This window comes from Notamacropus eugenii, chromosome 2 (genome assembly GCF_028372415.1).
Source record: "Notamacropus eugenii isolate mMacEug1 chromosome 2, mMacEug1.pri_v2, whole genome shotgun sequence".
Taxonomy (NCBI): Eukaryota; Metazoa; Chordata; class Mammalia; order Diprotodontia; family Macropodidae; genus Notamacropus; species Notamacropus eugenii.
The window spans coordinates 111,365,038-111,385,360 of record NC_092873.1 but is presented as its reverse complement, the minus strand read 5'-3'; the positions used below and the strand labels follow the sequence as shown (position 1 = coordinate 111,385,360).

The 20,323-nt window shown below is 38.3% G+C and overlaps 1 protein-coding gene across 3 annotated transcripts in view; it reads left to right on the top strand.

Annotated features, from left to right (window-relative positions):
* Nucleotides 1-20,323, top strand: part of ADGRF5 (adhesion G protein-coupled receptor F5) — a 151,498-nt gene that overhangs the window by 45,381 nt on the left and 85,794 nt on the right. For 2 of the 3 annotated variants that reach the window (XM_072642373.1, XM_072642375.1), the window contains exon 1: nt 9,424-10,014. The exons of the other annotated variant lie outside the window; for it this stretch is intronic. The gene's annotated coding sequence lies outside the window, so the exon portion shown is untranslated. Of the gene's footprint in view, nt 1-9,423; nt 10,015-20,323 lie in introns of those variants that run through there. 3 annotated transcript variants of the gene reach the window in all.

Sequence of the window (20,323 nt, the reverse complement as noted above, 5' to 3'; positions counted from 1 at the left end):
AAAGGTGATATTTATTTAAATAGTTCCTTATATTGTAAAAAGTTTACTTTAAAAAATATGACAAAATAAAATGTGTAGAGCATACTTCCTAATGAAAACTGTTGTGCACACCCATGAATGCAAGGGTAAGATCACTGGACCTGGAGTCATAGACTTGGTTTCTAGTTTTTGTCTGCCACTAACAAACTGTGTAGCCTTGGACCAGTCATTCACTTCTCAGTTTCCCTATCTGTAAAAGGAGGGGCTTCCATTTGAAAGACAATATAGCTTCGTGAAGATGGAATGGTTGACCTGAAGGAAGGATAGACCTGGGTTCAAATACTGCCTCTAACACTAACTAGCTAATCAATCAAATCATTGAATTTCTTGTTTTTTCATCTATAAAATGAGTGTGTTACAATAAATGGCCTCCAAGGCCCCTTCCAGCTCCAAATCTATCTTCTGTCCCTTCTCATATTCTTTCTTGCTAAATTTTCTTCCTGAACAGATGACTATCTTTTGTAGTTGTCTAAACACCATGATCCTAAATTTAGATGGTCTTATCAGCTAGGTATCACAATGAATAGACTACTGGACTTTTAAGTTGGAGACTTGGATTCAAATCCTACATGAGATACTTACTAACTTTGTGATACTGCGGAAGTCACTTTAACCTCTCTATCTCAGTTTCTCAGTCTGCAAAATGGGAATAAGGATAGCACCTTCCTCTCCAAGTTGTTGAGAGGATCAAATGGGACAATACATGAAAAGTGTTTTTCAAGCTTTTAAAGCCTATAAAATGTCAGCTTTTATTAATATTTTGAAGTAAGCTGGGACAGGACAATAATACTTAGGGAACTCGGTTGAGTGATATTTCCATAGTGACAAAAAGTGGTCAGAAGACCATAGTAGCAGACCCTGTGGGTAGTATCCCTAGCAACCTGCCCACTATCAACAAGATTGGTCATGGCTAGCAACTAACAGCATCTGTCAGATACATGCTAGCCTTTCCTATCAGCATTTGTGTGCACACCCCCTGTTATTCAGCAGCAGTAATAGCAAAAGCACTGTTTTTTGTATAACAAGAATAATGATAGGAAGGAGAAAGAGAAAGAATGAATAGGCCAATGTGTGAAGCTTTCTGGAGGAGAGGTGTTAATTGCTAGTAATTTCCCTCCTTAACTACTTTTTTTTGGTCTTAATTAAACTATGCATTGTGTTATCAAGGATAAAAAGCATGGACCATATTAGTATGCTATGATCTATGGGATCAGAAAGAGTCAGATATGACTGAATAACAATGATTTATTCTGTATATACTTACATAAGAACAGAGGAATCCTCTTATACAATGTAAAATTTCTTTATACCAAAGATTGTTTCATCTTGTGTTTGTAGTACCCACTGTAGTGCCTGGTACATAATAAGCACTTAGAAAATAATTGATTATGTGGAGAGAATAGCAGTTTCCTTTCAATTAATAATAATTACAGATATATAGCTCCTTAAGTTTTATACTGTACTCATATAATATCATTTGATCCTAACCACAACCTTAAGAGGTTTCTGTGATTATTATTCCCATTTAGCTGATGATATACAACTGAGGTTGAGTGAGTTTGAATGATTTTCCTAGAATTATATAGCTAGTATTGTCTGAGGCAAATTGAAACTCATCTTTCTGACTCTAAGTCCAGGGCTCTTACTGTATCACTTAACCGAGATAATCAGATGAGAAGGATTTGAGTCAACAGGTATTTGTTAAATGCCCACTATGCTAGGTCTTGGGGGATTTAAAATATTTAGATGAGTCATGGTCCCTGCTCTCTAAATCAGTGGTGTCCAGTCATATAGAAATGGGAGAAACATGAGTATCTCTGAGTACATGCTCAGAACAATGTGCAGCCTGTGTCAATGGCACTGGTCCAGGAACGGTGCGTCCAAGTCAAACCTAGGCTGTTGAAGCCTCACAGAAATATGACTGATTCCCATTAATAGAGGCTTTTGCCAAGATATACACATGAAAGATAAGAACAAGACTGGATGCTGTAAAAACTGCTGAATTATTTGCTGGTTCCTTCCTCATGTAAAGTCAGGTCAGTGCCAGATGAGAGCTTTCCGGCTTCAATATGGCAATGTCAAAATAAAGTTGACCAAAGGTCTTTGGGCCATAAAGGTTATCAGCATCCATCCTTGTGCTCAGGCAGGTCAAGCTGGCTTACTGGCCAAGCAGAGGTTTGGGAGGATTAGAGATCTAGCCTTTTTAAAGAGCTATACATTCTGCATGGACATTCCTCATAGGCTATTGTTGTCTTTCATATCTATGGAGACTTACAATTAGTTTTGTAACTATACCTATACATGTATGTATATATAATGCTCAAAAGATATTGCAGAAGATTAGGAATATTAACAAAGTGTGGCTTTTCCTTTTTGTTCTGACTCTTCTTTTAAAGCATGACTAATGTGGAAATATGTTTAATGCTGTTGTATATGTATAGCCTATACCAGATTGCCTGCCATCTTGGAAAGGGACAGGGGAGGGAGGAAGGGATTTTTTTTTTGGAATTCAAAATCATATATAAGTAAATGTTCAAAGCTACCTTTAAATGTAATTGAAAAAAATGTGTGTGTGTGTGTGTGTGTGTGTGTGTGTGTGTGTGTGTAAGAATATTGAGAAAAGCAGAAAAGTGTAATTGAAAGAACACTGGAGTTCAGAAGCAAAGATCTGGCTTCAAGCCCCATTTCTACAACTTACTAACACTGTGATTTTAGAACATCACTTCCCCTGCTTTGGAACTTACTGGTAAAATGAGGTGATTGGATTAGAGAATTGCTAAAGCCCTTTCCAAAGCTGAAATTTTGTAAGTCTATGGAATTTAATTCAAGTCAATGAATGCTTATTAAATTCCTACGTGCCACATACTGAACCAGACTGTGGAAATATAAAGACAAAAAAGCAAAGCTACCTCTTTCCTAAAAGAGATTACATTGCACTAAATAGAAATGACATGTTAGTTGTTGTCCTTCATTCTCAAAGAGGTCCAAAAATGACATCACTATGCTAGAGTCAAGTTTCAGTGTGTCCAACTATGGAGGATCAGACCAATATGAGCTCAGAATGCTCTACCACAGGTTGGGCACAGATAGTCCATGTGAATATTTGAGGTGGATACTCTACATTTGCACATCCTATGTTTCTTTTGAGCTGTTTCCATTGTGCTTTGCTCATAGAACACAGCACTTTCTCTGATGTTGAGCTGTCCTGCGCCAATGTCTCTCATGTCACACAATCAATTCCAAAATTCTTAAAAACTTCGGAAGAAAAAACATGTATGTGAATTAGCAAAAAGTAAATATGAACTAACTCTGATGTGTAGAGGGCACTCAAACATCTGGAAAGGTCTGGAAGGGTCAAGTATGTTGTACTTGATCCAGACCTTAAAGGGACCCAGGGGTTCAAAGAAGTTGAGTAATTTGTTAAGCATTTATTAAGCACCTACTACATGCCAGGTACTGTATAAGAGCTGAGGATACAAAGAAAGGCAGGTAAAATGCAGTCTTTGCTTTTAAGGAGCTCATAATCTAATGGGGATGATGGCAATAACTATGTGCACATGAGCGATATATAGGATAAGTTGAAGGTAATCTATAGAGATGAGGCACTAGTATTAGGAAGGACTGAGAAAGCCTGCTTGCAGAAGGTAGGGAGGGGGAGTATTCAGGCATCCCTTTGCCAAGTCATGGAGACAGGAGACAGAATGCCACATACAGGAAATAATATGTAAGCCATTTTGGTTGGAATGTAGGGTACATGAGGGAGTATTCTGTATAATCAATCTGGAAAAGCAAATGGGCAGCCAAACTCTGGTATTTCAGTATTTTTAGTATTTTACAACCATAAAATATTATCTAAAATCAAAATATCAAATGGATTAGATGAGATAATAGTCAATAAACATTTATTAAACACCTGTACCAGGTGCCGTGCTAAGCACTAGGGACACAAATCAAAACAATCCCTGTCCTCAAGAAGCTTACAGTTGAATGGGGGAAGACAAAATACAAAAGGAAGCTGAAAGGGGAGGGAGAGGAGGAGGCGGGGAGGAAGGGAAGATGCCCTGCAGAGAGACATTTGGGAGAGATCACAGAAGTCTAAAAGAAATGTAGCAGGTGGGAAATGAGGAGAAAAGTTATGCTAAGCCCCCTCTTTTATTTAGAAGGTCCAGGAACCCATGGTGTTGCCTTCTAATCAAAGGCTGGTCCAAACAGAGGGACAGAGGGTACTGATGTGATGTGAGCACGAGGCAGATTTAATTTTGCAGCACAAGATAATATTTCTAAAGTGAAGTACTTAGCTCGATTCTTGGTACATAGTAGGTGCTTAATAAATGTCTATGCCCATTCCCTTTTTATAAGGCATTCTAAAAATCATACTAGATGTTTGAACTCTCTTATATCACACTCATGCTCTTCAAGATAAATAAACTATTTGTTTTTTAATCCTTCTGGGGAAAGTTGATTTTAATATATTTTAACATCTAGGAATAATGCTTACTGAGAATAGTTATATAATAGAGAAATAATGAAACTTGGAACAGAAACAGAAATCTCACAAATGGATATCAGTTTGAAGTTGCTATTAAGGACCAACTTTAGTGATGAATTAGAGGCTGATTGCTTTTGTCTTTATTTCAACTTAGTTTGTTTCAACTTATTATTTGTTCATTTATTATTATATATTATTATTTCACCTTATTATTCAACTTATTATTTGTCCTTAATTTCAACTTAGTTTGAGGATAAAAATAATCATGAAACCTTCTTTTACAAGTGAATACGGAGGGCTTCTCCCAAAAGAAGTAAAATACCATGATACCAATTTCTTTTATAATGTCAAATCATTTCCTCCCAAATAAGGAACAAATAAATAAAGAATAAAAAAGAGGAAGGGTAAGGGGAGGAGAATCAGTTCAACACAACTAATCAGCATATAAACCAAGTTGTTTAATATTATACGCAATGTTCCACACATAACGTCACAACCCTGCTGGGAAGAGAGTGAGGAACATTTTCATCTTTCTTCTTTGGGGCCAACCTTGGTCATTATAATTTCACAGAATTCTTTTTCAATTTTGAAATTATTCTGTGAAATTTGTATTTCTTACAGAACAGTAGTATTATGTTACATTCATGTACCACAATTTGTTTAATGACATTTAAATGATAGTTAGCTACTTTGTTTCTATCCTCAGTACTACCCAAGAAAACCTAGTACAAATAAATATTTTTGTATACATGAACCTTTTTTTCCCATCATCTACCACCATGGGTTTATATACCTAGCAAGGAGAACTGAGCAATGCCAATCATTGGCTCAAAAAATATGGACATTTTAGACATTTTCTTAATATAATGTCAAAATGCTCTGCAGAATGCTTACACTAATTTACAGCTCCATCAAGGGTGTATTGGTATGCCTATCTTCCCACAATTCCTCCAAAATTAATCTTTTTTTACATCTTTGCCAATTTGCTGAGATATAACCTCAGAATAGTTTTGAATTCATCTCTTACTATTAATGATTTGCAACATTTTCACATGCCTTTTACTAGCTTACAATTCTTTTTAGAACTTTTTTGGTGCCCTTTAATCTTTTTTGTCCAATTGGGGAATGAATTTTGGTTATATATTTGTGATATATATATATATATATATATATATATATATATATATATATATATATGTATACACACATTGGAATAGTATCTCTATCAAAGATATTTGACACCAGTATTTTCCCCACTAAAATTTTCTCTTATCATTCTAGTTGAATTTAATTTTATTAATTTAATTTATTAATTTAATTCTCTTGTGATTGCCTCTGTCCTTTGTTTAGTCAATGACCTGATCTGATTCTTCTAATTGTTATGATCTTTAGTAGCCAGATCAAACATCTGTCAGGTGTGTGTGTTTGTGTGTGTTTGTGTGTGCGCTATATGGTACAAGGAGACTAGACTACTGTGTCGTCTTTGGCCAGAAAGGCTGAGGGTCTTCCCCTCCCAGATTGATTTTTTTTTTTAACTACGTAAAAGAGGCCATTCTTTGCTTCATTTCTTAACCTAACCTTAATCAATGTATGGGAGTTGCCTCAGACAAACTGAGACCTGGGAAAGAACTTAGCTTAAAAAGGCCAAGGTCTCCCACTGCATCTAGGGCCATTTCCAATCATCCTGATCTATGTCTTATCACTGGACCCAGATGGCTCCAGAGGAGTGAGGCTAATGACTTTTGCACAGCTCTAATTCACTGTAATCTAATTTTCTTTCAAGGCATGACATCACTTTCTTGATGTCATGGTCCTCTTCAAGAACAAAGGACAACAATGCCATTTAGTGCCAGTGTGTTCTCAGACGAGTTCTTTATCCTCTTCATCTGTAAAATGTGGAATTTGGACTAAATGATGTCTAAGTCTTCTGAACTTTCAGCTTAAAAAAATATACGATCATGTGATCACAAAGCTCTATTCACAAATATCAACTTGCCCCTCCCCCTAATTTTTTCCTGTTGTACAAAAAATTCAGAGGAGTCCAAAGTGGGACGTGGTAGGCCCAAAAGTTAACATGAACTTAGACTGCATTGACAAAGAATGAAGAAAGTGGTATGTGTGTATGTTTGTGTATGTGCACATTACATATGTATGTATATATATGTGTATGTATAAACACATATACGTATATATCAATATCTATATGTTGATACAGATATCAACATATATATCTTACTCTTCTTTGTCAGCGCACATTTGAAATCCTGCATTAGTTTCTGGTAGCCACATCTTAGAAAGAACATCCACAAACTGAAAAGTTTCCAGAGGAATTGGAGTTAGTTGAAAGGGTTTGAAATCATGCCACCTAAGAATCACTTGAAGGAACTAAGGAAGTTTTGCCTGAAGAAGCGAAGACTTATTTGTTATTGTTATTATTCAGTCATGTTCCAGTTGTGTCCCTACTTTGGGATTTCTTGGCAAAGACACTGGAGTGGTTTGACATTTCCTTCTCCATTTCATTTTACTGCTGAGGAAACTGAGGCAAACAGGGTTAAGTGACTTACCCAGGATCACACAGCTAGTAAGTGGCTGAGGCATAAGTGAATACAGGTCTTCTGGAGTCCAGGTCCAACAGTCTATCCATTGTGCTCCTTGTCTCTAATATCAGCAGACTAAATCCAAACTTCCCAGAACAAATCCATATTGAATAAAAGGATTTGTTCTGTGAACTTTGGGTTCAGTTGAGAACCTACAGTGCCACATGTGTCCTCAAGGCTGCAGGTTCCCCACGCCCAGACTAAAATAATAAAAGCAATACCAGCAATCTCATAATAACAGAAAAAGAAAAGGATACTGCTAATACTGTTTTTCTGTCTCTTTGAAAATTCCAAGTAGGTTAGGTTCTCCAAGTATGAGCCAGAGAATGGATGAGGGAGGAGAGACACAGAACTAAGGTGTTCCCCTCTCCTTTTCCCAATAAAACATCGTGGAAGGAGAGCACGCCTAGAGTCCGGTGATAGCAGGCAAAGGGGAAGAGAAGTCCAAAGTATCATCAGCTGACTGGGGAAGCCCAGAAGTAAGAAAACTCCACAGAGTAGTTGATGAAAGCCTTTTGCAATAGCATTGACACCTGGTTAAGTCTGCAAAGTGCAAAGGACTTTAAATACGCCCTTGAAAGACTTTCACCTGGAAATATAACAATTCAAGAAGAATTAAACCAGTGAATCTCATATCATATTCTGAAGATAAATTCTAATGCAGATTGCACAGTGATTGATAATAGTTAAGACTAAGGAAGAGAGGCACTTGATTGGTTAAACCTAATTTTAAGTTTGATTTTATCAGCATCAGTGGAGACTCTCTTTTCACCGTCAGCAAGCATTTATTAAGCACCACAATGTGCCCGGCACTGTGTCCAGCCCTGGTAAAACAAAGAATGGCAAAAAACATAGGTTTGGGCATAAAGCAACTCAGTAAATGCCTCTCAATGTGTTCTCAAGCTGTTTAAAATGTATTTTAATAGAGGCTGACAATATTGGTTAATGTTTGCAATAAGCTGTTGTAATAAAGAGCATTATTTCCTATACAGCGATTTACTTTCTTTATGTAATTACCATAAATCAATAAATTCATCAAGGAAGCTGTTGTGTAGTTTATAAGATACTGATTCTGAAGTCAAGAAGATCTCAATTCAGATTCAGTTTCTGTGTGACCCTGGGCAGGTCATTTAACTTCTCCCTAGGACTCCTCTACTGTAAATCACAGACCTGGTAGAGCGATTTCCCTAAATTCCACAATTCACAATTTTGTTTTCAAAGTATCCACATAATAATAATTCTCTTTTATAGATGGTGTTCCAAAAGTCTTAATGTAGTTTAAAGCTATTTCAACTTAATTATAATTAGCTTGCTTAATGTTTTAAGAATAATAATAATAAATTTTCCTCACAATAACCCTGTAAGGTAGGCAAATGTAAATATGACTATCCCCATTTTACAGATGGGTAAACTGAAATACAGAGAGGTAAAGCAACTTGGCTGGAGTAACTAACACAGGTAGTAAACAATGGGAGCCTGAAATGCACTCCCACCCCGCACCAAATCTAGATTTAAGAAACTAATAGAGAAAATGTTAATTACACAAATTAATCTTTAAAATGTGTCTAGTGTATATTTTTCCACCCCAGATAGTCTGATGTTAAACTTTTATAAGCACACCCCTGACTCTTTTCCTGGCTGTAATAGCCTTAATGCATATAACCTTAGGCAAGTCACTTCCTCTCTTCTGGCCTCAGCTTCCTCCTCTGTAAAATGAGGAGGTTGGAACAGACAAGCACTAAGACCTCTTTGCCTTCTAAAATTCTAGAACTCTGTGACTGAAAGATGGCACTGCTCTGCCTTTCCAAATATATACACTGCCGTGTTAGTAGGAGTGTCATTTCTGGAATCATCTCTCATCTTACAAACTGTCTAATGCCCCAGACAGCAGCCTGGCCTTGACTTTGAACAAGTAACCTCCTAACTCCGGCCTTGGATTCCTCTTCTATAAATTAAGGGTGTTGGGATGATTTAGACTCGTCTTCCTTAAAAACAACAGAAAGTATACAAATTGATGGAAGTTTACCAACTCTTTACTATGCTATTTCCTTATCTTTAAATATCAGTGATGAGCATTAATTGGTCTTTTTGAATTCAGGATGATTTCCAGTCTCTTCTCTGGAGACCTCAAAGAAAAGGCCCTCCTCCTCTGGTTCAGCTTAAGAACCGCTCTATCTAGAGAAAGGGAACAGGACTAAATGATCCCTGAGTGTTTCCTCATGGATCTTGCTATCCAGTCCTTCTCTGTGACCCTGACGAGGGAACAAGTTTATATGTGAGCCTAGGGCAGCCAGCCAGCTTTGCTTTCTCATTGTTTTTTCCTCTCTCTACCTCCTGGAAATCCGAGTCAAAGTCAGGAGGCATCACTTGACTTCAAGTATCCCCCACTGAATTTCTCTGCCATAGTCCAGCCTTCTTTTGAGGGGGCTGGTCTGGGTTACATTCTTCTGACATTTTACTTCGAGACAGCAAAAGTAAAGAAATGGGCATCGGCCGAACAAGTCGAACCACTCAGTGGAAGAGGTGCTGCAGATAAGAAATTAAAGGACTTCCCATAGGCGTGAGGGAAATTGCATATGCCATCCGGAGAAGGGGGCCAGGAAATGGCTTCTTGTTTTCCAGACGGCTCCTGAGCTCACTTCGATGGCACTGTGAAAGCTGGACGGGTGGCTGCACAGCCGGGGGAGACACCCAGTTCCAAACTGGTCTTTTTGCTGAAGAAGCTTTTTATTGCTGAAAGTTGTAGCCATGAGCCCTATAAAATATTCCTGTTGTCAGTGATTTCCTCCGAGGACAAAGAAAAGCAAATGACATCTTAGTGGAAAATAAGACTGACCAACATCAGTGGAGATTAAGAAACTCGCTTGTCCCAGCGGCAGTGTTGGACAGGTAAAGTGAATTTGGCTTTTTTTTTTTCTCAAGAGAACCTAAGATGGATCACAGTTTTGGTGGATTACAGGATGTAGAGCTAGAATGGTTATTAGAGATGATTTCATCCCATGCTTTTATTTTATGGAGGAGGAAACTGAGGCAGATAGAGGGAAATGTTTACCCCATAATCATCTTATTAACAGAGAGCTCAGCAGAAAACTGAGCAGTCACTCCTTTTAGAAATATTTCTCCTTTGATTTGTTTATTTTTCTTAATTTTGTTATGATTTCTATAGAAGGCATGAGAGCCTTCTATAGCGTAATATACTGTATAACAGGCAACACAGTGTCATGGATAAAGTGATCTACCTGGAGTTGAGTTCAAATCTTACTTCAGACCCATAATGGCTATGAGATCATGGGCAAATTATTTAGTAGGGAAGTTAAACAACTCTCTAGGACTATTAGTTATAGACAAGTTTGCTTGTCTGCAGTTTTAACATGGGGGAATCCTTACACTGATGAAATCATAGGTCTGGAGTGTGTTGTATTTCCTGTCTGTAAGGCTATACTTGTGGTGATTTATCCTTTTGGGATTTTCTGCAGACTGACTAAATAGTCACAAGTGAATAGGTTATGAAGGGATTTTGACCACAGTGTTTTAGACCTAGAACTGGGAAGAACTTCAGGCGTCAATTTAGTTCAACTCTCTCATTTTACAGATGAGGAAACGAGGTTTAGGGAGATTAATGAGTTGACCAAGATCACCCAGGTTTTAAGTAACAAGAGTAGGATTTGAAAACCAGTTTGTCCTGATTCTGGAACGAGGGCTATTTCTATTGTATCACCCTGCTGTTGAGGGTTTCTCGGTAGGTCCGTGGCATGACAACCATTCTGCTGGCTGGGGTTTAGAGGAAGAAGTATTTGCAGAAACAGAAGGACCCAAAGTCAGTTCTGGGATTCAGTCCTGGGACAAAGCATGAGACTTGGGACAAAAGTTCTATTCAAGAGAAGTGGCTTGTCTAAAATGTCAAATGCAGGCTGGAGCTATTCACCTTTGACTAAATGGAGAAGACGTGTAAATCATAGTGAGAAAAAGGCTTGGAATTTTTGGAAACTTGTGACAATTGCCTCTGGTGGAACTAGTCTGACTTCCATATTGATCATTTTGACCTCCTTTTCTTGCTCTTTGTAAGACTTGACTAAGTCCTTTGAAGGAATGCTGAACTTGGAGTCAGAAGACATGAGTTCAATTCCTGTCTCTGCCACTTGGGTTAATTACTTAATCTCTGTCTCATTCTCATCTGTAAAATGAGAAGGGCATACTACGTGATCTTGAGGGTGTTTTCCAACACTGGATCCTGGCTCATTCATAAATGTGTGTGTGTATATGAATATGTGTGCCTACATATGAAAACAGTTTGTATACATAATTAATATATACATATATGTATATGTACATATGCATTTATATAAACTATTTTTGTATCCTCCACAAAACCTATCCTGAGATTAGGCACACAATTCATGCTTATAGCTTTATTGTTCCAGTATGAGATTTGGACCTAGATTTTCTTGACTTTGGTTCACTATCCATTAAAGCAGGCACACCCAATACTACACATACCTGTATCTAATAATATATACTCAACACTATATATATCAGTGGCTTTCACCTTCTACTGAACCAATTCTCTTTGAAGGTTGTAACTCTTAATCTTGCACTGAGAGACACTGTCATCATCATGGATAATGATATTTTGCATTGATTGCCACCTCATCATTATGAATAATAGCTCATCTTTATAGAGAGGTTTAAAGTTTACAAGGTATTTTCTTACACAAAAGCCTTATGAGATAGATACTACAAATATTATCATCCTTATTTTACATATAAAGAAACTGACGTTCAGAGAGATGAGATGACTTGTCTGTGGTCATGAAACTAACAAATGACACAGACAAGACTCCAACTGGGTCCAGAGGGGATGTATTCATTGTAGCCATCACCTTCCACTGTGAACCTTTTGGATGCTATTTTGAAAAGAAAAGAAAATCAAGAGCCCAGTAAAGCAAGTGGATGGAAAATAGATAATTGAGTCTCTTGTTATTTGACTTAGGGGTAGGAAGAATTACAGTAGCCCAAACTTAAAACTTATCTCAAAGAGCTAAGAAAGATTTTTAAAAAGTCAGTCACTAATATGGAAATATGTTTTGTATGACTGCTCTTGTGTAACTATCAAATTAATTGTATTCTCAGTGAGGGGGGAAGAGAGGAAGGAAGGGGAGAGAATTCAAAACTCAAAATTTAAATGAATGTTAAAAGTTATTTTTACATGTAATTGTGGAAAAATAAAATATTAAATTTTTGTAAAGTCAGCAACATTTTGCCTCAGCCCCTTTTCTACTACTTTATAATATTATTTATTGTTCTTTGTCCTTTCTTCTTGAAGAGGACCAATGAAATTAGGAGAGTGATGTCTTGACTTGCAAATGAGTGGGATTTAAGTGAGGCAGAGCTGTGCAAAGTCACCAGCCTCGCTGTCTCCTCCAGAGCCATCTAGGTCCATTGGCAAAATATAGATCAGGACAACTGGAGATGGCCCAGGATGCAGTGAGAGACCTGGGCCTTTTGAAGCTAAGGTCTTTCCCAGGTCTCAGTTTGTCTAAGGCAACACCTATTCAGTGATTAAAGGTTAGGTAAGAACTGAGGTAAAAGATGGACTAGTTTGCCTTCACAAAAGAGTTAATCTGAGAGGGGAAAACTCTCAGAGTTCCTGGCAGAACCCAAACAAACCAGTCCTTGATATAGATGGGATTAAAATAGCTACTGGACAGAGGGACTTGCCTGCAAGGGAACTCACTTGAGCTAAGCCATAACCCTTTTTTTAAATATGATTTTACCCACTCACTACTATCCAATGGATTGTGGAACACCCTGGATCACTTGCTCCATACTTTTACCAAGGACCACCACAACAGCAGTTGCAAACTTAGGCAAGGGCTGTTTGGCAGAAGACAGCCTAAGCAGGAAGAAGTCTTTTCAGCCCCACCCAGGACTAACACTGTTGGTAGTTTTTTAAAAGGAAAGAGAGCCCTCTGTCCTGCACTGACTTCATCCTTGGGACTTTGGATCTGCTACTTGCAGATTTCACCAAATCAGATTAAATGTTCTTTGTAAACAGGATATGATCAAAGAGTGCCAAATGATTTTCGTATAACAAATTAAGTTCAAGGTCATCTTTAACATCTTTACTTCCCATTTCCTGGGGAAAGGGAAGCTCTAATCTATGAGAAGGCAATGGAGTGAAGCAGAAAAAGTTTTAATCTGAAGTGAGAGGACCAGAGTTTGAATCTCAGTTCTGCCAAGAACTGTCTTTGTGACCTTGGGCAAATCATCACCTTTGGTTTTCTTATCTGCAAAATTAAGAGGTTGAATTAGACGATCTCTGAGATACCTTCCAGCTGTAAGTTGATGATTCTATAAGTCACAAATCCTTCTAATCCTGGAAGTAATATATGTTGATGGAAGCATTTTTTTTTTTACTGTAAATTATCCCAGTGGTATATCTGCACAGCTTGAATTCTCTAGCTAAATGGCAGCTCATTACCTGACATCCTACTGCACAGACCTGGCCTTGCAAAGAATATTGGAGATGGGGATTTGTTCATTCACTTAATAAGCACTTACTGAGTGCCTACTATTTGCAAAACTCCATACAGAGGAGTACATAAGGCATAGAATCATAAACCTTCAGAACTAAAAGAACATTTACACATCATTATCTGGTCTAATCCTTTCTTTTTCCAAATGCAGAAACTGAGACCCAAAGAGCCGAGGGTGTCTCACAGTCCCTTGGGTAGTATTGAGTGGATAAAATCACATCAAAAGGGGATTATGGCTTAGCTCAGGTGAGTTCCCTTGAAGGGAGGTTCCTTTGTCCAGTAGCTCTTTTTATCCCATCTATACTTAATGGACTGGTTTGTTTTGGTTCTGGCTAGAAATTCTGAGGGTCTTCCCCTCCCAGATTAATTCCTTTGTGAAGGTAATTTGCCCAAGGTGAACAGCTAGTAAGTATCAGAGCAGGGACTTAAGCCAAGGTCTTCTGACTCCAAGTATGGACTTTCTTCTATACCTTGTCTTATGTCATGGGGACAGATTGTAGATGAATTTGGCTGAAGATGTATACAAGGGAGAAATGGGAGATCAACTTGAAAAAGGGAGTTGGGATCAGATCTGGCATACCTTAAATGCAAATCTAGATTTTATGCAATACGTACTAGGGAATCATTGAAGGTCTTTGAGAAAAGGTTTTAAAAATGATGTTTTAGACAGTTTAACTGTTGAGCAATATGCAGGAAGGATTTGAGGAGAAAAGAGACTGGAAATAGGAAGATCAGTCAGGAAGTTGCTCTTTATGTTACAAAGAGCGAGTAAGATCAAAACTAGGGTGGCAGCAGTCAGAATGAAAAGAAGGAGGGATATTAGATAAGAGGAACTGAAATTACGGGGCAACTAATTAGATATAGGGAACAAGGGAAAGGGAGAAATAAAAAGGAATTCTTGACATTGAGGAACTAGATAACTGGGGAAATGATGTTGCTTTTGACAGGATTTTGGACATCTGAAGAAACCAGTTTGAGAGAAAAGATGACTTGAGTTTTAGACATGTTGAGTCTGTGGCTAGTGGAGGAATATCCAAAGGGAAACAACTAATACCTCCTTGAATATACAAGCCTATGACTTAGAAGAGAGGTCATGGATGAAGATGTAAATATGGGGATAATTCTCATCAAAGTTATGGATGAAACCATGGGAGTAAATGAATTTTTTGAGGGAAAGAATATTAGCATAGTAACACAAGATGACCACAGTTTGGGGACAAGACTAAGCCATGGAAAGAGATAGAAAGATAGTCCTAGAAGAGTGGAGGAAAACCAAGCTATTACAGAGGGTGGAAATAGTTCATGAAGGAAAGGGGAAAGCAGCATCTGGGAATCCTGACTCTTGGGGCAAATTCATCTGGGGGTGGAAATGTGGCATAGGATCTAACGGTGCTTGCTGGCAGCAGTCATAGAGAAAATTGTACTGAGGGAGGGTGAGTCATCTTGCTGCTATAGTGATTAGAGAGGAAGGTGAAGGTGAACCCCAGGAGAGTGTACTAAGACCCTAGTGGTATCCCAGAAGATAGACAACCATGCTATGCAGCAGGGCAGACCAGCTGAGAACCTGTCACCAGGGAAGGAAATAAAGCCCTCTAGAGGAACAGTTCTCCTTTACTCCCCAAATTAGATTTCTGGAGCAAAGTTCCATTCACCCTGCACATTTAGGAGAGGGTCAAAAATGAGGACTGAGAAGAGGTCACTGTATTTGCCAATCACCATTTATATCCTTTGAGAGTTCTGTTTCAGTAGAGTACTGAAGACAGTAGGCATATCGCCAATAACGATTTCTCTGATATCCCCTACTAAGCCATCATATCTGTCTTTAAAAGAAAAACTTTGAAATCCATTTATATGCCTCATTTTTGGCAAGATTAAGGGAAAACCCACTAAAGGGTATATTCAAGTACAGAGATTTATTGATAAGAGTAGATTTAGGAACTTTCTGTTTTCATGAAGATAGAAATCTCTTGCTCAAAGGTTAAAAGTCCCCAGTGAATTACAGTGGGAGAAAGAAGGATAAAATGTTATCAAACTAACACACATGTTGGATCTGCTTTGGAAAATGTGACCCCATTGTATACAAACAAATGTTCTGCCATAATCTGATAAGACTGGGATACCCTGACACAATACTGAATCTGAACGCTATTGCAAGGAAAATGAAAATTAAAGGGGGGGGGGGGGGAGGCGGGGATAAGGAAAATTTGTAAAACTAGCATTGTGTTTCTTGTTTGTTTCAAATAAACATGAAGCTTGTTATGCCACATGTGCAAGTGACAGATTGTTTAATTGAGAGCAGCACAGCTAAGCTTCCCTCTATGTATTCCACCAACGCAAGTTTTCAGGGTGCACATTTGGGAGACAGGACTTGATGCTATAAATGATGACACCTCCACCTCACATAACATTCTATCTTATCAAGATAAGAGGAAAATAGAGACATTATTCTTATTTTCAAATTCATTTTTTATTTCATTAAAGATTTCCCAATGACAAGATCATTGTTCTTATTGGAAGGAATTCTAAGCTAATCTCTTATAGAACATGAGTCTAATCACTTTCCAAATGTAGAACTGCACGGTATTGCAGTCAGTCTGGCAGTTAATTAGTCAATAAGCAATTTACTAAATGCCTATTATTTGCCCGGCACTGTGCCTAGTGCTAGGGAAACAAAGAAAGGCAAAAGACCTCCCTTTCTCACCTGTTCCCTAATAGCACTCTTGCTCTGGGGTTATCTACAAAGTTCCTTTGCATATGTAGTCTCATTTGATTCTTAGAACAATCTTGTGAGATAGCTAAAACAGCCATTTTATCTATTATGTTTATCCATTTAGCCTTTATCCCATTTTCCAGAGAAGGAAATTGATTCTCTGAGGCCACTGACTTTCTGTGGAGACCCTGATTATTTGGTGCCTCTCTGCCTCTTTTCAGAAAAATACTTGAATTTTTTGCTAGTCATAGGGAGAGATAAATAGGGGTAAGGGGGAGAAAGGGAGAAAGAGACAGAGAGAGAGACAGAGATAGAAACAGAAGAGGGAAATACAAAAGAAAACAACAAAAAGACTAGGAAGGGAGGGACTAGGAGAGAACTGGAGAAGGGAAAGGGAGGAGAGAAGAGGGGAAGAGAGGGCAGAGAAGTTGAGGAGAGAAAAGGAAAGAGAAGAAGAGAGAAGAGGGAAAAGGAGAAAAGAGGAGAGGAGGGAAAGTGAAAAAAAGAAGGGGAGAGGAGAGAAGGGAAAGGAGAGAAGGAAAGGGAAAGAGGAAAAAGGTAAGAGAGGAGAGGAGAAAAGGGAAGATGAGCGAAAAGATGAAGGAAGGGAAGGGGAGAAGAAAGGAGAGAAGGAAAAGGGAGAGGAGAATAAGAAAGCAGAGGAGAGGAAAAGGAAAAGGGAGAGGAAAACCCAAATTTAACATGACTATGTTATATATACAGGTCCATTTATGGCTAGTGGTTCCCTGAAGCTTTTCCATGGTACAAGAAGTTATATTGTGCCTTGGCACTCATAGTAGTCTTTCTAAACTACTGTGTTCTGGTTTTCCCAAGTCTAGTCATCCATCCAAAAATAGTTTAGGAAGGAGGACTGTTCTACATAGGTAGACCCAAATAGCGTGCCTTGAGATGTGCCACTGAATAACCTCCTGACTTCAAAAAAACAAAAAACAAAACAAGACAACCATCCTCCTTCTTTGCACCTGTCATGGTGTTTCAAGTTGACATCACTAGAGTCATTTCTTAGGGAAAGAGATTGAAGACTCCTGTTAACGGATTACTATATTGATTGGAAAGATGATAGCAGACCTTGACATGGTTTCATTATTAACACAAATTAATTTATCAGATTAGCTATTTATCAGTACCAGAAATAGAGGAGAGAAAAGTTGAGTGGGGAGAACAGTGAATTTGTAGTCAGTCACAGAGCCTGGGTTCAAGACTTGACTTTGCAATTTTCTTTCATTGTGACCTTGAAACAAGCATTTCCCCATTCTAAGTATCAATTTTCCCAGAAGTAAAATGAGAGCTTGTACTAAATGACTTCTGACTTCTCTTTCAGAGCTAGATCTGTGGCTCTGTGTTCTCTGTGATCTCCAAATCCCTTTCCACCTCTCACATTCTGTTCGCATTCTTACATAGACATTTTTCATTTCTCTAAAAATAAACCTACATGACAAATGATCAATAAAAACTGAAGAAGCATCATGGCAAAGTAGATAGAGCACTGGACCTTCATTTAGAAAGACCTGGGTTCTATTCTCAACTCACGTACTTATTAGTGGTAAGTCACTTCAACTCTCTATGCCTCAGTTTCTTCATCTATAAAATGGGGGGTGGTGTATGTAGGGAGGATGTCTGTCATGATAGCCTCTAAGCTTCCTTCTACCTCTAAATCAATGAACCCATGAACTAGTTGGATTAAATAAAATGGAGTGACTAAAAAAAAAAAAAAACCCAGCCCACCTTCCCCATTCTTCTTTCTAAAAATATAAACCAGGGACTGCCTCATATGTCATTTTATTTTTTTCTTTCCCAAGACAAGGTAAAAATAGTTCTGACTTCTTTGGTGGCACTCAGGAAAGGCTTCAGGATATGAAGGAAGTTTTCCTTCCAGTCTGGTCCCAAAGGATACCATGGAGAACAATTCCCATCCCCAGAACCATTATATGGGATGGCTGAAACATGGCCTGCTCCCTGACAGAGAATGTTGGAGGTTGTACAACAGGTGGGGGTTGGTGGGGCAAGTAGGATTTCAGGTCCTTTCTCCACTGTTAAAATTGACTTTGCCCTCACAGCCTCTTGTAATGAGAGAAAACTGCCTGAAGCATCTCATGCCTATCCCAACGCTGCCTGTACTTCAATGTCCAATGCCTCCTCCTGCTTGCAGCCTTGCCTACTCACTCCAGTCCACATAGGTAGATCCCCCTTCTCTAAACTCCCACAGCATTTAATGCCCCATATACACAATTTGCAGCACTGCACAGTGAAGTTTTGCTGGTTTCAGGGTCAGGAAGACTTGAACTCAAGACCTATCTGACACATATGGGCTGTGTGACTCTGGACAAGTTGCCTAAACTCTCTCAGTACTCTAGGTAACTTTGTAAGATTACAAGCAGCAGAAAAAGCACTAGCCTGCATTGGTATGGGGAGTTTTCTTCTTTGGGAATGTCCTATATCAGTGAAATCACAGGGCTAGTCCTGTCTTTTCTATGTACCGGAAGTGATCAATTAAACTGGGAATCAGGAGGCCAAATTTGAATTCAAGCTTAACCATAAGCTCTAAGCCATCAATACAAATCACCTAAACTCTTCAATTCATCCTCCCTACCTCCTTCCTTTCCTTCTTTACTTCCATTTTTCTTTCTTTCCTTCCTTTCTTCTTTCCTTCCTTTCTTCCTTCTTTTCATCATTCTTCCCTTCCTGTCTTCCTGATTTCTTTCCCTTCCATATTTTGAGCACTTACATGTAAGATTCTGTAAAATGCAATATGGTGGACAAAAAGACAGAAAGAACACAGCTATAATCCCCAAGAATATTACAGGAAATAATCTAAATGCTAAGTACTTAGCACAGCACCTGGTGTATAGTAGGTATCTAATAAATGTTTTGATTTAACTTCACTTTATCTGTGCTGTAGCATTCCTGGGCTTTGTAGTCCATGTGGGTCCATATACAGTGATGCTAAAAGTTTCATATCTGTTATTGTCATCCATGGTGTTGTTAGTTCTCAGGGTCAGTATTTGATCTTACTCTCTAATTTCCAGGCTCACTGGAACTAAAAAGGGGGGAGAGAGTTTGAAGTCTAAAGTCAGTCAAGATATCAGTGTTCAGCAAAAGGAGAGGGAGTAGAAAAGTGCTTCTTTCCACCATTGCCTGTCTAAAGATAAATTATGAGAGGTAGCAATAGATGATAGATAGGTAGGTAGATAGATAGATAGATAGATAGATAGATAGATAGATAGATAGATAGATAGATAGATAGATAGAAAGATAGAAAGATAGAAAGAAAGAAAGACAGAGACAAATAGATGGAAATAATGAGGTTTAGAATGGGTAGAGCTGGTTCGGATGTGAAAAATTTACTTAGAACTTCTCTGTAGCCATTGGGAGCTTTACTGATGAAAAAGCAGCATGGGTCTACTAGCAAGAAAGCTAAGTGAGACTCCAGTGTTTGGGGGAGTTATGCTTATATGGAAGTTTCAGAATGATGAAGTAGTTTTTAGAAGTTTTATGGAGGGTGATGATTAGGTACAGGATGAAGAAGATGGATGACAGAACAGGAAACACAAGATAATGGAGACAGGGGAAATTTTTATGACCCAGGATGGAGAAGCAAGGAATTTTATGGTCCAGGATAAGGGGGAAAGGACATTAAGACACCCTTAAGTTACAGTATCTCAAATTACAAGATGGGCTACAGAATGAGCTTCAGATACCCTCAGGGGACCTGGGAAAGTGACCCTTACTATTGGTTTTAACCCTCAGGGCACTGTTTGTATCCACATCAGAAAGACAGAAAGATAGACAGATAGATAGATAGATAGATAGATAGATAGATAGATAGATAGATAGATAGATCGATTGATAGATAGATCGATAGATATTTAGATAAAACATTTAAGTTAGGTGGTATAGGAGACAGAGTGCAGGACTTGAAGTCAGGAAGACC